General features: G+C 33.8%; 1 long non-coding RNA gene across 2 annotated transcripts; it reads right to left on the bottom strand.

The window, feature by feature from the left end:
• Window positions 1–10726: 10726 nt before the first annotated feature.
• On the bottom strand, window positions 10727–13105 carry LOC141379809 (uncharacterized). Of its 2 annotated transcripts, none has more exons than XR_012396637.1 (3): window positions 12093–13105; window positions 11670–11800; window positions 10727–11329 (listed from the first exon to the last, which is right to left on the bottom strand). It is a non-coding gene; the product is annotated as an uncharacterized lncRNA (long non-coding RNA). The 2 variants fall into 2 exon arrangements; XR_012396638.1 differs by having other exon boundaries at window positions 11714–11800.
• Window positions 13106–14746: the final 1641 nt, after the last annotated feature.

Raw genomic sequence — 14746 nt, 5'->3', positions numbered from 1 at the left:
GCAACTCGGCCTAACTCTGAGATCCACTCGAAGATCAGAGGTCTACTGGAAGAATTCCAGTTTTTAACAATCACCCATCTGCCTAGCAGGATACAGCTCTGTCTGTTTTTTTTTTTTTTTAACTAAGGTCGAAATAAACCTTATAAACATTGGTATATAAAAACACTTGTTTATGTGTGGACATGACCATACACTGTGTCTTAACTAGGTCACATGATGCTGCGACACGTGATGATATGCATCTGATCCATGTTAAAAGGATCTAATCATTTGCAACGTTGACGTGAAGTTTCTATTTTAGAAACGGTTTCTATTTCTGCGACACCGCGTCTAAACAACAGCATAAAGTGCAATGGCAATGATCACCTCGCATGCTGATTATGTTTTTTATTCAATGTTAAATGTTACCAGTAAGAGATTGAACACTATTTTACTATTTGACATTTATTGCTATACAAAAAGTGGCAGCAGATAGTTTGCCTCAGATCTCAAAAATTATAAAACAGGGTTCAAATTGAATTATTTGATTATTAACTTGTCCATTTCATTGGGAGTTTCACATTTTTAACAAAAGATTACATATTTGTGAACTTTTTACGAATTTAAGTGGACTAAACATAAAACAATTAATTGGTCCAAAAGAACTTTAGAATTGTGTTGTTTTAACAAAAAAGTGGCAGCAGATAGTTTACCTCAGATCTCGAAAATTAAATGACAGGTTTTAAATTTATTTATTTAATTATAAACTTGTCCTTTTCATTGGTAGTTTCACAGTGCTCTAGCCCACGCTTCTGAATGACCAATATTTCAATGTTTCTGTCATATTGCTTCTGGTGCAGACAAATAAAGTGGTTGGAATCTTGTCACGCCGCATGTTGTTTGGACATGGTGTTAATGGGCTCTGGTTGGATCTTCCATAATGACAAAATTGAAACAAAAATGGATCACTGAGCACAAGATTAAAGCTCGACCAGTCCTTTTATCGAAAATGAGTGGCTGAATTAAAGAGGAAAAAGCCAATAACATGGACCAATAACCTGAATGATCTGGTCAGATTCTCTATGAAAAAGGCTCTCAAATGTCTTGGTGTCCTCATCTCATTAGGCAAATGCAGGTTTCAGTAATGAGTAAAATGGTTCCAATAATTTAGACCCCAAATTTTTTACATTATTTTTTTTAACAAAAGATTACATATTTGTGAACTTTTTACGAATTTAAGTGGACTGAACATAAAACAATTAAGTTGCTCCAAAAACATTAGAATTGTGTTGTTTTAACAAATTTTTAATGCGAAGTTTGAACAAGCAGCGATTTTTTGAGTGAAGTTAAAGAAAAATAATACAAAGTTTTTTTCACAGCCTTCATGGCCACAAGGGTACCAATAGTTATGACCATGACTGTATTTTGTAACTTTAAAATCAAATCAATATATTCTTCAACAGGTGGTTTAATATGTAGTTGCTCAGTCCATCAGACCAAAGCACTTGGAATGTTTCATCAACACTATCTACTGTATATCGGCAGAGAAATCGTGGGCCCTGCTCATTTGCAGTTCTTCCTGATTAACATACCTTAATGAAACAGGCTATAATCGGACACATTGATTTTTTTTCCTTCTTTGATTGAGCTAAAATGGAGTCTGAACGTCTTTGAGTCCGAGCGCTGATTGATCTGCGGTGAAATTCAAGACTATTCAGTTTGAAAAATAATTATGTTCGTATAATCTGCTCAAGTTTTGATGCAGCACCATTGCAGAAGTCCAATGCTTTAATGCAGGTTTCTTTAGAAGTTTGTTATCTGGCTTGACTTATCAAACTAAATTATATAATAAGTTATATTTTAGCATCACTACCACAGTACTGCTGTTAGTAATAGTCTGTTTATTTTAAAGTATATCTATCTATCTATCTATCTATATATATATATATATATATATATATATATATATATATATATATATATATATATATATATATATATATATATATATATATATATTTAGTTTTAGTCATGTATTTTTGAAAGCACAAAAATTGGCATACATTTTTTTAACAACTCACAAATTACACAAATAATTTCACAAATAATTTCAGAAAAATGCAAGTAACACATTGGGCTGAGCAAAAATTTATTTTTTAGATTACATTAAGCTACTCTTAATACAAATGTGAAATATTTCTTCTCAACTTAAGCTGAAATAAAATACTGAAATCAAATAAGCATGTAGGATAATGTGTTAGTTATTTTTCATTTTGCCACTTTAAAAATGAATTATTGTGTTTATTTATATAATGAAGACTCCATGCAGAGTTATATTACACTTGATCATTGAATTTCTGTACCTCAATACTGTAAAACTCCACTGAATACCAAAAAGTTCTGTTTGTTTAATTTTTTAACATTGTTCCATTATTTTGATAAGTGCTTTAATTTGTTGATTTTATATATTTTTGTGTAATTTTGTTTATAATGCAGATCCTCTCACCTATCCCACTCACCTATCCCAAATCCCAAAGTCAAACTCTCAATCAAAAAATTATGTTTTTTTTCCTAATAGAGTTACTAAAGTTATTTTGTGAAATTATTTTCACATTGCAACATAAATCACAGAAAAACTAAATATTGCAATGTCTGTTTTTTCCCAACATCGTGCAGCCCTAATATTTACACATATCATTATGTATGTACGCACAAATTTTTGTTACATATATTTAAATGTATATAGTTTGTATCATATACAGTTGAAGTCAGAATTATTAGCCCCCTTTGATTTTTTTTTTTAATATTTCCTAAATTATGTTTAACAAAGCAAGGAAATTTTCACAGTATGTCTGATAATATTTTTTCCTCTGTAGAAAGTCTTGTTTGTTTTATTTCAGCTAGAATAAAAGCAGATTTTAACTTTTTAAAACCATTTTAAGGTCAAAATGATTAGCCCCTTTTACCTATATTTTTTTCGAGTCTTACAGAACAAAGTATCATTATACAATAACTAATTAATTAACCTAACTTGCTTATAACCTAATTAACCTAGTTGAGCCTTTAAATGTCACTTTGAGTTGTATAGAAGTGTCTTAAAAAATATCTAAAATATTATTTACTGTCATCATGGCAAAGGTATAATAAAGTAGCTATTATAAATGAGTTATTAAAACCATTATGTTTAAAAATGTGTTAAAAAAACTTTTATTCGTTAAACAGAAATTGGGGAAAAAAATAAAGAGGCGGCTGATAATTCGGTGGGGCTAATAATTCTGCTTATAATTCAACTGTACACATATATTTTATATCTAAATATAAATAAGCAATTTCTTAAATATAACTACTTTTATTTTAGATGTGATTAATTGCTAATAAATATTGCAGAAAACTAATAAAATTAATAATATTTAAGTTAACATTTATTTTAGTAACAAACCCTTACGAGTGAGCATAATTTAAATATTCACAACTTAAATTAGTGATATCACATGATCAATCAATTTAATGTTTATATCTTTCAAAAAAAGCAAAAAGAAAGAAAAAAGCTCCAAGTTTTAACAGATCCAGACCCACACAAGACTATAAATGTGTTGTTTCCTGTGCCTTTGCATGTTTGTGTTTTTATGGAGCGGGAGGCAGGATTTCACCTTGAATGCGAGAGGCGTCGCGGTTCACGTTTTACCCTTTACTGTGATTGCTTTTGTTTTTCGGGTCAGTTCTCATCTATGCCTGCAACTTTTCCAATTTATCAGCGCTTGTTATATGAAGACAAAAAGCCGGAGCGAGACGATTGTGAAGAAACAGAAACACCGATCCGCAGTTCATGCTTATAATCAGACCTCCGTCACTTCATCAAAGCAATAATGAAATAATGCTCGCGCTCCATTAATACAAAATCATCCCGCCTCATGATTAATTGCATTAAACTTATGAAAGTGTGTGTGTTTTTGCGCAAATCAAAGGAAGGAAATGATGGATGATGAGGAGGCGTGATGAATGAAGAAAGGCTGTGAACTAAATTGAAAGTGTACTCATCCGTTCTGCGCTCCAAACTAATGATGAATTGACCGTGTCGCGGTGAACAATACACACAGCTGAAGAACAGCAGGTACACAATTGCAGACGCACTGGACAGCATGAGTTCTGAAGGTGCGTTTCCATTTCAAGTCAACAGGGCACGACTGACGTTGAACATTTTCATACAGATGATGTATTAATATGTCACTTTCACAGATTATTAAGTAATCTTTTTTTTTTGTAAATGCATTAAAAAATTGTGGTGGCCTGGTGGCCATATATAGGATGACCTGAAATTATTTATAGCAGTCATTGCTGTAAGTTTTTAAAGGTCTAAAAATGATAAATGGATTGTAAAATGTTTAGGTTTACGCGTTTAAGCATTTATTAATGAACATAAAGGAGTTGTGTGTAAAGCTGCATTTTTTACAGTGTATTTGTAACCAGCATTGTTTAAACAGTGGAACAGTGGTTAGCACTGTCACCTCACTGCAGGAAGGTTGCTGGTTCGAGTCCTGGCTGGGCCATTTGGCATGTGTGGAGTTTGTATTTTAACCCATTCACGTGGGTTTTCTTTGGGTGCTCAGGTTTCCCCAAAGACATGCGGTATAACTGGGTTGTGGCTGGAAGGGCATCTTCTGCGTAAAACATATGTCTGAATAAGTAGTGGTTCATTCCACTGTGGCGACCTCAGATAGAGACTGAGCCGAAGGAAAATGAATGAATGTTTAAACTACTCATTTAAAATGAGCAGAAACAACACGATTCTTGAGATTTTGTCAGTACACCTTAATTGTTTTATGTTCAATCAACTTACATTTGTTAAGTTAACTTGGTAACACTTTAGTTCAGGTCACAATTAATGCTATTAGCTACTGGCTTATTACCTGCCTATTACTGAAATATAAACTGTTAGTTATAAAGTATAATCTAATTCTACATCCCTAATCCTACCCAAAACCTAAACTCGACTACCTTAATAAGCAGTTAATTAGAGGTTTATTAAGCTTGTAGTGTTGGTTAATAGTTTGTTATACCATGAATTGTGACCTAAACTAAAGTGTTACTGTTATCTTAATCGTTTTGGGTTGAGACAACTTGAATGAATTGTGTGTAACCGTGCGTTTTTTACAGTGCAGAAGCTAAAAAAATGCAGAAATAATGAATTGTTTATGATCAATACATACATATATACAAGTTAATAGTCTTTTTTTTTTTTTACTCTTGTGAAGGTAAAAGACTGGTACTGTGTTGTCTAAAATGAATATATGCATCTGAAAATATTATTGTAATTTTATGTAAAAAAAAATGCTCTAATTAACAAAATATTCTTTTGAAGTTTGGAAATGTCATCAGCAGTTTACAAATAAAAACCAAAACTATGTTATACTCAGACACATAACTATAAATCATCCATAAAATCTGTTAAGATCGCTCTTAAGTTTTTCCATGTATATACAAACTGATATGATATTAATAGGACGGCACAGTGGCTACTGTTGTCCCACAGCAAGAAAGTTGCTGGTTCGAGTTTCTGCTGGGTCAGTTGGCATTTCTGTGTGAAGTTTGCATGTTTTCCCTGCGTTGGCGTGGGTTTCCTCCAGGTGCTCTGGTTTTCACCACATTCCAAAGACATGCAGTATAAGTGAACTAAGTAAACTAGTGAATAAAATTAGTGTATGAATGTATGAGTGTGTGGGTGTTTCCCAGTACTTGTTTGCGGCTGGAAGGGCATCTGGTGCATAAAATATATTCTGGAATAGTTGCCGGTTCATCCCGCAGTGGCAACCCCTGATAAACAAGAGACTAAGCCAAAGGAAAATGAACGAATTAATGAAATATATTATTAAACCATTATAAACTTTTAACATTATGCTCGTCTGTTTTAATTACTCTTTGTCCCATTCAATATATCGGACTCTTTGTATTGGTTCACAAAGGAAGATGGTAGATGCAAAAAACAAAACAGAAAATGAACAGGCTGTCTTTCTCCCCCTTCATATTACAAAAAAAAAAAAAAAAAAATGACTAATTGACAAAGTGCCAAAGTTACAGATGATCAAATCCATATTAAGACAGCATCTGGCCCAGCTCCAAGCAACATTGTGTATTGTAAATAATATTGCCATCTGTGAGGTGCCGACAGTTGGGGATTAAGAAATGACATGATTGTAATTAATGTTGAGAAAATAAAAGACGCAGAGCGAGCGTAAAAGTTCCTCTTCTTGTTCGGTTGATTGCTTGCACGTCATGTGACCAATCCAGAGGCATTCGCAAACTTTCAACAAATGTAAAACATGCCAGGTTTTACACAAGTGAATTGTGTTGGGGAAACATCAAGAAATTAAGTTAACTTATTAGTTTTTACAAATTTAAGTGGATTGAACATAAAACAGTTAAGTCATCCCCCCAATAAACCTCAAGAAGTGTGTTGTTTCAGCTCATCTTAAATAAGTAGATTAAACAAACAGCAAACATTTTTTTGTGTGTTTAAATACTTGGCTTTCAGAGTACAAAGCCACTATCTGCATTATTATTTTAAATATTATATTTGAATACCATGTACTGCACTGATTTGATTTCACATGGCAAATTACAATGGACAATCCCAACTGCATCATCTTACATTGCATGTTTTCCATTACGAGTGATTGCTATTGCTGTAATTTGATTTGAAGCTAAATCACATGATTTTTCAAAAATGAGTATATTATTAAGAATTTAATAATAATTTTAATTATTATAGTTATCTATTATAGTGGCGGTGTGGTAGCACTGCATCAAAGCAAGAAGTTCGCTGGTTTGAGCCTCGGCTGGGTCAGTTGGCATTTCTGTGTGGAGTTTGCATGTTCTCCCCATGTTGGCGTGGGTTTCCTCCGGGTTCTCCGGTTTCCCACACAGTCCAAAAACATTCGGTGTAGGTGAGTTGGGCAAGCAAAATTTTCTAGAGTGTATGGGTGTTTCTCAGTGATGGGTTGTACCTGCAGGGTATACGCTGCGTAAAACATAAGCTGGATAAGTTGACAGTTCATTCCGCTTTGGTGACCTCTGATTAATAAAGCCGAAAATAAAATGAATGAATGAATTATCTATTATTGTTAGTGTGTACAAACAGCCATTAGAAACAAGACAGTTTTTTAAGGATTCTTTGATGAATAAAAAGTTTAAAACTTTCTAACATTATTAATGATTTTTCTCACTTGTTAATGAAGTTTTTTTTGTCTGGCAAACTATTGAAGAACGTTTTCAATCTATTTGTATTTACATTCAAATTGTTCTCCATTTCCCATCTAAAATCCATCTCAACAACTCATGTTAGGCCACAGAGAGAAAGCATCCAGCACTTCCAGCACCAGACCCAACATCCAGAGCGTTTCTCACATTGAAATGCACTGCTTCAATTTCATCTTCTCCAAAGACTGAAAAAAAGCCCTCAGAAAATACAAGCTCAGTGAAGCCGCACGGCGCGAGTTCACACAGAAATGAATATTCTCTTTAATTCGTCGGCTTCGCAGCCCCCAAGACGATGTTGATGGATGATGTTTTAATGCTGCCGAATGTTATTTTTGCCGAACAGGGGAAAGCGATGAATTTTGACTTCATTGGCAATGATGGCGCCCTCTGCATAAAAGCGTGGCAGGCGCGCGTCGCCCATGAATAAGCGCCTCTCGCAGCAGATGTTCCTCCGCCGAAAGCAATTCTTCAGATAAAGATTTGCAGAAGATTAATTGTGTACAGCTGTTTCATGGCCCGGTGCAATCTTAATACATTTATGATAAGTTTAAAAGCTCACTAGACGCAGCAGACGCTCCCAAGTGAGAACGGCGAGCTTTATTCCTACATCTGGATTCATATCCTCCATCATATTCATTATTGCCTTTGTGCCAGTCGACGACGGCTTATTATTGTGCAAAGTGCAACAGCTCAACCCGATTCCTTTATCGCCTCTTTCTTTCTCCTCGCCCCATATTTTCTTTTTTTATCCAGGGGGCAAATTATTCAAATCTGTGCAAATGAGTTGTTTCCATTTGTCGCCCCTGAGGGTGGAAATTGAAAGTGACCCGGTTTGACCCTCGTCCATTAATCGTGGCAAATTGCACAATCCGGTTGGCAGTGATGGTACAGGCTCCCCCGAATGACTCATTAATGAGCAAAATGTGACCCAGATGGATTTTCACTAGTTAAGAACAATCGCGGTGTTACGACCCAAACCTGGGGTCTTATGAAGTAGCTTTTCATACTGGTGAGGATGGTGGTGGGGGGATAATGGGTGCGTTTGGGCTGGTCGTGTGCCAAACGCTCCACACGTACAGTATGGAGATGCTTATTATTCAGAAGAGGCTTTTCGAGGTCTCTGAGTTAAAGGAAAAGTGGTGATCTGGCAGATGTTTAACCTGGAAAGATGGCAGATCCCATGAGGCTAGAGGGGATTTGGTTTCACCTGGAAAAACTAACTGGAATATATCATAGTAATGCCCTTTTCTGTCTGTCGGCAAATAAAATAGAAGCCAAAGGAAACCACATTAAAAACTAGATTTTTAATTTACACTGGCAGATAAACTAAACAGAAAGTAAACCTATTTTCACAAAAGTCTATTATTTATTTAATGAAGTGTACAGATGTTGTCTTTTTACATTGTAATAGGTCATAAGGGTTTCATTTCATAAAGTGAACTGTAATTGGATTTTCTCATAGTAAATAAGATGTTATTATACTAAATACACACACACACACACACACACACACACGCACACACACACACACACACACACACATATATATATATATATATATATATATATATATATATATATATATATATATATATATATATATATATATATATATATATATATATACTCACTGGCCACTCTATTAGGTAAACTTACTAGAACCAGGTTGGCCCCCCTTTTGCCTTCAGAACTGCTATGTGATTGGCTGATTAGAAATTTGCGTTAATGAACAGGACAGGTGTACCTAATAAAGTGGCCAGTGAGTGTATAAATTGTGTATATATATATATTTTGTGTCTGTGTGTGTGTGTGTGTGTGGTTGGGTGTTTGTGTGTGTGTAATTATTTAGTTATTCAAAGCTTTAAAAAAATGTTGACTAAAATACATAATAAAATAAAAGATTAAATGTCAAAGTATAAATATACTCTTTGACTTTTTGGCGAATCAATATTTTTGCACATAGTTTATTTTATGTACATAATAAATAATACTGAGACCAAAAAAAAAATTGCTGAAAGCGATGTAGACAAAAACTAAAGCTGAGATAAAATATAACCATAAACATTTTTTATAATTAAATATAAACATGGCACCAGTTCGAGAATTACATTAAATCTACAGAGTAGTTAGGCCTGTCACAATAATCAATATATCGACTTGCCGCATTGACATGACCTCAATCATTTTTGGTGATGCAATATCAAGGTTATTATAGTTAATGAAAACAAACAAATAAGTGAAATTGAAAAATCACTCATTCATTCATTTATTTTATTAATCTGGGATTATTAAACTGGGATTGCCACAGCGGAATGAACCGCCAACTTATCCGCAGCGGATGCCCTTCCAGCTGCAACCCATCACTGGGAAACATCCATACACACTCATTCACAGACATACACTACCGACAATTTAGCGTACCCAACTCACCTATAGCGCATGTCTTTGGACTTGTTGGGGAAACAGGAGCACCCGGAGAAAACCCACGGAACACAGGGAGAACATGCAAACTCCACACAGAAATGCCAACTGACCCAGCCAAGGCACGAAACAGCGACTTTCTTGCTGTGAGGTCATTGTGCCACCCACTGCGCCACCATGACACCGAATTGAAAAACAAATTTTCGTTCACTGAAATAAAAATAAAAATGAGAGTTAAAAAAATAAACTAAAACTAACTGAAACTGTATTGTGTACATACAAAACTAACTGAAACTAACTTTTCGCCTTTAAAAATCTATTTTATTTACAAGCTCAAAAATACTTTTCATAAGTTGAGTCCAAATTTGGAAGGATTATCACAAAAGAACCTCCCTCCACTACTGTATCTACACTGTTAGACATTTCAAAGGGTTTTTACAGTAACTTACTGGCAACACTGTTGCCAGTAAGTTACTGTATTTGAGATTTACAGTATACAACCGTAAATACATTTACAGCATGTTACCGTAGTGTCTGAAAATGGTTAACTACTGTAAAAACCTAAGTAAACAGTTAGCTACTGTAAACCTTTTAATTTTGTCTTAAATATTTTATAATATAATTTTATTAATATTATTTTAATACTATTGACATAAAAAAGACACAATTACAAAATATTAACAAAATAAACTTTATTTAAAACATTGGAGATGCTTAAAACATTTAAGAAAAATGTGTAAAAACATTACATCTTAATCATTCAAAATATTTTATTTTAAGAAAAAAAAAAACATTGAAAACGACAAAGCACATGAACATACATGTACAAAACTAATTTAAGTGTCTGACCTGCATATTGTTGAAAGAAAAAAAAACCCAATTGTACTAAGTACTACTGACATTAAACCAGACACAATTACAAAATATTCCATTCTTTAAAACATTAATAATGCTTAAAGCATTTAAGGAAAATGTGTGAAAATTACACTAAGCATTAAAATCAACAGATTAAAAATAAATAAATTACACAAAGCACTAGAACATACATGTACATTAATAATTTAAACGTCTGAATTGCATATTTTTGGAAAAAAAAATATTTGTAACTATTAGCCGACTCAGAAACAACCCAACTTTAAAATATTACAAATTCTGGTGTCAAATGCTCAACAAGGTCTGAATTCACATGTTCAAATGCAATACATCTTTAGTTCTATTGCACTTTTACACTGTAGATCAATGATGTCAAAGCAGCTTAACATAGAAGTTCTTGTAAATTGAAGCTGCTTCAGTCCAGTTTTCAGAATTGAAGCAGTAAATGTCACTGCTCAAAGTCCAAACACTGAAGAGCAAATCCACCGATCCACCAATCGAAGCCAAGTGAACGAGTGGCGACAGTGGCATGAAACAAACTTCACCAACTGACGAAAGTGTAGAATAAAAGCCCTTGAGTGAAACCAGGCTCAGTTGGGCAAGACCAGTTCTCCTCTAGCCAAACTTGTGCAAGGCCGCAGTCTAGGCACCGGAGGCTTGAAAAGTCACCAGCGGGTGGTCAGGCTGGCCCATTGGATCAATGCGAAAACTCATTGATCACGTGTGTCTTTCAGGAATCACTCCTCCATGACCACCACAGCATCTGGTCAGGATTTGGCCCAGTCCAGGATTATGAAGAACTCTGGATAAGGAGAAACAGACTAACATGAGCATAGAAGAAGCTTGTTTAAAAAAAATAAATCATATACTGGTTAATTATTTTAAAGCATGGCAGCTAGGTTGGGCAAGTTTTCAGCTGGTACTGACCAACTGGCTCCTGCTCAAAACCTGCTCACTACCATGTTTAAAAGATAACTAACCAGAATGTCCTGTTTATTTTTTTCCCTAACAAGGTTTTACAAAAACATTGTAGCATTTGTGATGGGTTGATTAACTGCAGGACAGATTAGACTATTTGTTTTATGTATTCCTAATAAACTAAAACAGACTGAATACTGATAAAACTATTGAGAGTGTCTCACCTAATCCAAGTTCTCAGTTAGCTGGTGAAAGAAGGATAACTCACTGTTGTTCATGGTTGTCATTCTCTTCATTACTTCTCCTGCCTTCTTCTGGCTCACTCTGGTTGTTGCTATGCATTTTGTTTCATCCTCTGGAATTATTTATACAAAAAAAATTAGGCAACATGAAATGGGGAAAAAGACTTTTAATACATAGACAAATGCATGTATCCCAATAATAATTATTATATTACGAAATGTCTGACCCATGACAGACCTCAATCTGCTCAAAAATATTATAAACAAAGATGAAAAAAAACCTACTAAATGGTTTATTAAAAAGGGAAACAAATCTTTTATTTAGCAAGCAACTAAACATGTGACACATTTTGTATTAAAAGTAACGTTACTATATTGAGAAACAAATAGATGTACAGTACTTACTGTTGTATGAGGTCCAGTTTGCACAGGCAAGCTCCCAGTATTCTATATTGAAACCATAAAAAAGCCAAAAATACAGATAAGAATACCATGCTACAATCCACAACCTCCACACAACTTTTTTTTATTAGTTTACCTTGGTTGCTTACTGGTCTTGCTTATTTTTAAGCATAAGGCTGTGCTGATCAAGATGTTCCTCCGAAATGCTGTTTTCTTCTTCAGCCAAAACCTGCTGCTGTGCCAGTGCCATATCTAAACAGAAAAAAATATAATGGTAACAATTATGTTAAACCAAATGTCAAGAGTTGTGATAAAAAAAAAAGCAAACAATAAATAGCAAAAAGGTGGTTATTAGCATAATGTATAGAGATAAAGTTGGTTTTATATTAGCAGATTCAGACTTCCCTCTTAATAATATAATTTCATAAAAGTATTATTTGCAAACTCTAAATATCGAAATCATATTAGCAGCCAATGACTATCAAAGTACAACATGCTCAAGGTCAAATAAACAGTGTTAATGTTGATTTCAAGTCATACTGGCATGCTAATGCTGATCAAATATTCAAAGTAACATGGTAAAGTATAGATACTTCTAAATGAACGAATGTGCGAATATAAAACCAACTTTACCTCTATGCATATTGTATAGCTTTACGTTAACGTATTATAGGTTACGTCGCGAAGTTATTTTCTCAAACTAACGATATAAGTTACTCTAAACCAGAGAAAAATAAGTTCACAACAGCTAATATAAGTTATATAGTATAAATCAATATAAGTTAAACGTTGCACGTTAAAATGAGTTTGAGTCCAATTCGGTGTAAACTTAGCTTAGTTTAGCTAACGTTACCATTTTAAGATCGCTTCATTCAATGGCGCCAGGCAAACAAATGCTAACCAAGTTATAAAGGTGCTCAAATCAATGTCGAGTGTTGTCAGCACAGACTGACGCGCTTTTACCTGAATTATTTGTTGGTCTTTCATTCATATTCTTCTGGGGGAAAATACTCTCTGCCGTACCGTTGTCTCGTGCTAAGTGTCCTCCAAAACTGTCTGCATACCTCTGGTTCCCTCCTAAACCAAAACCCGCTGCAACACCGGTTCCTATGTAAATAAATAAAAAGATATGACGAGAACACTGGCTAATAGTCATAAACAGTCTTATTTAAAGTAATAGTAGTGTTAATGTAATAAACTAAATGAAGGAAAAAAATCTTAATAGATGATATATTTCTCAAATGGGCGAAATAACGCCAAGCCAGAGAAAATAATAATAGCCAACTTTATATATTACTTTGTTCTATTCTCGTCCACAAAACATTCTGTAAAATGAAACACTGCCTCAGCTTACCAGAGTAAAGTTTGTTAAATCCAGCATGTTCGTCAGGCACGCTAATAAATTGTCCTCCAGAATTGCTCCAGGGTCCTCAGGCAAAATGTGGTGCAGAGTAGTCGAATTACCGCAAGGTGGCGTCGAAGCAGTTGTGGAAAATACAGTATAATACACAAATTTTTACAAATACAGTACATCGCTGTATATGCTATTCGACGTCACACTAAATTCCCATAATGCAACGGTAAATACAGTTATTTACTGTAAAAGGAATTTGCAGTATTATACTGGGTGAAATACAGTAAATAACTGTGTAATTTACAGAAATGTCTAACAGTGTAACCTCAGCTGTGGTGTATTTGAATTTGTGAATGGATAACGGGTAATGGTAGATGGTAGCGTTCTTGTGTCAAAAAAAAAAAAAAATCTATGGTTGAGTTTTTATCATGCAATATTTACTCTGATGATTTTGAATTTTGCACCTAACAAATCTCCTAATTTACAAAAACAAAGAAAAAAAACTATAATGAATACTGAAACTAATAAAAACTAAGCAGTTTAAAAATATAAAAACAAATAAAAACGTGTAAATATACCTTTAAAAACAAATTTAAACTAACTGAATTTGAAAACAAAAAGTCAAAATGAAACTAATAATAAAACTAATGAAAAATCCTAAACTAACCTTGTGCAATGTATATCGCCCATACATAAAAAAACAACAATTCTAGCAACATTTTTAGCAGATCATCTCTATTGGAGGTGTTAGTGTTAGTAAGGTTAAAATAAACACTATAGTTTTTTTAAAGTATTATTTAGTATGAGGGTGCCGGACACTGAAAATAGATCTGGTAGCAGATATCAAAGCCTTTGTTACTATTTACCTTGCACTTTTTTTGTTAATGTTCATTATTATTTATTTAGGATATGAGTTTTCACATTCTGATTCCAGTACCTCATTATTAAATTGTTAAAATGACTAAAATTAAATGAGATATTCTTAAAAATGAAATATGATGTGTTCTTTGGAAAAGTGTACTTGCATTGTGATATTATATTATCATTCTGGCATTATATAATAAGTAGCATCAAATGGTGTTCAAATGACAATAACATCATGTATCGAAATACATTTTGGTGCAATATATCATACAACAAAAAACAGATATCGTGACAGGCCTAAGAGTTGTAAGTCTGATGAGTCTGGGCTGTCATCAGCCCTGCCCTCCTGTCCAACACATCTGTGCCATCATCACCCTCATAACTGTGCTTCATATTATTACTTCCTCGCACATTAAAGTGCAATAAAATCCAGTTGAGT

Source organism: Danio rerio, chromosome 21 (genome assembly GCF_049306965.1).
Source record: "Danio rerio strain Tuebingen ecotype United States chromosome 21, GRCz12tu, whole genome shotgun sequence".
Taxonomy (NCBI): Eukaryota; Metazoa; Chordata; class Actinopteri; order Cypriniformes; family Danionidae; genus Danio; species Danio rerio.
This window is presented reverse-complemented; position numbering and strand designations above follow the sequence as displayed.